This window comes from Crassostrea angulata, chromosome 3, assembly GCF_025612915.1.
Source record: "Crassostrea angulata isolate pt1a10 chromosome 3, ASM2561291v2, whole genome shotgun sequence".
Classification (NCBI taxonomy): Eukaryota; Metazoa; Mollusca; class Bivalvia; order Ostreida; family Ostreidae; genus Magallana; species Magallana angulata.
The window spans coordinates 17,374,190-17,377,972 of record NC_069113.1 but is presented as its reverse complement, the minus strand read 5'-3'; positions in this window follow the sequence as shown (position 1 = coordinate 17,377,972).

Sequence of the window (3,783 nt, the reverse complement as noted above, 5' to 3'; positions counted from 1 at the left end):
TTTTGACTCAATCTTCGTATATATTACCGGCGCTCCTTACATGTATAACGGCGTACAGTGTATAGATTATCATGATCTATTTGAATTAAGTACCATACGTAAAGATTCCCATAATAATTAATTGCATGACTGTGTACATTGTAGGCAAATCCCTGTGCGTTAATTACTTTTAAGACCTCTTGTTTTCCGTCAACAGTGGTTTAAATAATTAAAATGATTACTTGTAAAAATATCTATAATCGGGATTCCAAAGAACTTACTTCCCGCAATTCATAGAAATGATCAGTATGTTAATTCTATGTTTACATTTAATTTTGTTCAAATAATTAATAAATTTACTATCATTTAAATTGTGTGCTTCATCAAATGCTGATTCCGAATACCTTGAAGTCATAAATTTTCCATTGGCTATTGACAAAAAAAGAGACGCTTGACCATCCAATGAAAACAAATACACAGAGTTTGATTGACAAGTTCAGCCAGGTGCAGGTCTCACCCGATGTCCGAGGTTATGTGTGCCGCTTGCGCAAAGCCGAATGGTCTCAGTAAGAGTTATCGATGTCAATAAATAAAAAAAAAATACATGCTTATCAAACCATGCTCGTGTAAGTTAAAGTTGATTACGGCCTGTTCCAACAGAAATCATGTTTTGCTTACCGTATTTAATATTTTTTAATATAGCGAATTTTAATATTGTACAGTCATTTTACCGGTAACGAATCAGCATGCGGTTTCGTGGTGCATGCAACTATTATTATCGGAATTACAAATGTTTTTATTTTTTGTTTAAATCGCGTTTCTTTGTCCTTCTAAATTGTAGTATAAAACTTCCGAAAGTATAAAGGATGAATTACGGAGACAGTAATTTCAACACCCCCTCCATTTTCCTAGTTTCGAATTCGTTTCCCAGTATCGAATTAAGCGCCCTTTATCACTTCTGGCCGAATATTTTGAGGCGAATTAATTTCCAAAATATACTAGAGGTACATGTTAATGGACTTATAAATGAAGAAGGAAAACAATTGTGGGAATATGTCATTTAAACAAATGAAATGATCGTTATTTTCATCATACCGTTTTCCCGTCAAATTGAAACCGGACTTGAACAGTTTTCATTTGCGTTACTTTATAATATTGAATTTTCATAAAAACACTTTATAATAGTAATTGATGATAAGTAGTTGCCATTTTCCTTTGTTTTTCCCGTATATCTATCAATATATGCAGCCAAATAATACTTCTGTCGCAAAGAACCGAAACTATATAGGAAAACTACACGTGGTTCTATTTGAAGTCGTAATTTCATTCAAAGCTCCATTATAATTTGATATGATGCATTATCTTTTTAAATGAATTATATTTACTAATTATGTACTAAATAGGGATCAATAACAAACTTATTTTCATAGTAAGGCTTAATTGTTTTCACACTTTCGTTTTTTCTGCTTTGAACTTCCGGCAGCTCATATGTGGGTCACATTTTTAATTTGTAAACAATTCGGTAAATAATCGTACAAATGGCAAACAACTTCACGCACTGATAGAATATTTATTTCTGTTTTATAATTACCTAGCTAGGATTTTTTAAAACCTCAACTTCGTCTTCAACCAATAATTTTTCTAAAAATTATTCGATATTGGCAAATATTCGTTACCGGTAAAACGACTGTACATGTACCAGTACTGAAACATCGTATAAAAACGTTATATATACATGTACTCTGTAACTAGTCGTCTTTTAATACATATACCTTTCTTTTGTTTGTTAAAAATAAATTAAATTTTGTAAAATGATAAGTATATCATTTCTTCTAGATTTTTTTTCATGAAAATACCTACAAAAGAGTCTTGCCAATCACAAACAGTTTAAAGTACATGTAATGTAAAACACGGGCGCCATTTTGAAACAAATTGTCAGAGAGTTCCGAATAAAATCTGATGAACGTTTCACATGGTTCTCGCACGCTTTGCTCGAAACGATTTACACGCTTTGACCGAAACTCTGCACGCTTTGTCCGAAAAGCTAAACGGTTTACACGAAACGCTTCACGATTCACACGAAACGCTAAACGGTTAACACGAAACGTTTCTCGCACGTAAGTCGCACGCTTTTTTGGTGTAGTAGTACGTTTCAGGGTCTGTAAATTTTGTCAGCACGCAACAATTCTAAATTGCACATTGTCTTCATAAATTTAGAAATATTTAAATAAAGAAGTTATCTTAGGGTAAAGGTTACGTGTTTTGTAAACGGGCTCGGTTTAAAAAAAACCACAATTCCTGACATGACACATGAGTACATACTGTTTATAACAATGCTTGCTATTCTCTGAAAATGTAACTCGCCATTAAATATCTCATTTTTTAAATAATGTTTGTTACGATTACTTAAACTGTGTGCGACAAATGGTTTTCCTAAAACATTTTCTTTTTCAAAACACGTTTTATATGCAGGCTTTCAATCACAACACGTTTTTATAACAAAAGCAGAACTGAAAGTTAAGTAATTATAATCGTTTGACACCATATCACATATATTTTCAACTCACAGCAACAACGGAAGACCTACTCGTGGGTTTGCCACGAGCTCTGCTCTAGTTATGTGTATAAGCGCGCTTGTAAGAAAAATTTCCGTAACATATCAAGGAACTAATAGGTATATAATAGCGCGCCTTTTCCCATTATTTCTCCTACACCAGTAGTCGAACGTAAAGCACATTTTACTCAAATAGATACTGGTAACTGTCGCAGTAAATATGATTTTCGAAACCTAGGCACTGATTTCATTTGTCATAAATTCATAAAACTTGCAGCAATTGCAACAAATGTAAATGTAAATAGAGTAACATGTTATTGAAGAGATCTTTTTATATTGGATGTGTTCATGCTCAGAAAAAAAAATTAACAGATTAAACTGATGTAATTTAAACAATCTATTCTTTTCATGGTGTAGGTGTAAAAAATATTTACTAATTAATGGAATCGATTCAGCGACCGCAAAATCAAAAACACATATGGGTTACCACTCGGTTATGCATACAACACGTTAATAGAGTGTCTTTTCAATACACGTGGCTATATTAATACATGAATTTATTAGAAAAGTCACTAATTGAAATATTTTCTTTTTATCAGTCCGAAGACCACATTAAACTAGAATTTATTTAATTCAATGTAAACGTATACTACAATACGTGAACATCATGGTTTTAATCGGATTTCTTAGGTTTAAACTCAATATCCAACTTACTATTGCATACTATCTAATTTCCAATAAATCCATAACAAAGTACAAACATTTTAATAATGTCATGTAAGATGATAAGGACCCTTTTAACCTGGCTATTGTGTAATTTGCGTTTCTTTGATTATATTTTAACTTATTATTGTGTAATATTAAAATGTCTGATATTTGCAAAAACGCTATTAATATATTATTGGCGAAATCGTATATTATGGCGCTATACCTCTTAAATGATTCCCCTCTTATACTTATGAAAGGTTTCCCTAGAAAAGAAATACATCTATGCCAATTATTGCTGAAATTAATTACCTTTTATAATTTCTCAGTATCTATACAAAATTATGCATTAATTAATTAATTAATAGAAACCATTTGATTAACAGCTAATGATCCTCACTGCGCATTAAATCGTCCGAATCGGATCAGAGAAACTAAAACCACTAATAACAAGCGTAACGATTGGATACTTTGATTTTCTTCCTGCCATGTCCCGAAATAAAAGTAGACGCCTCTCCTTTAACTTTTTAGATGAATACATCACA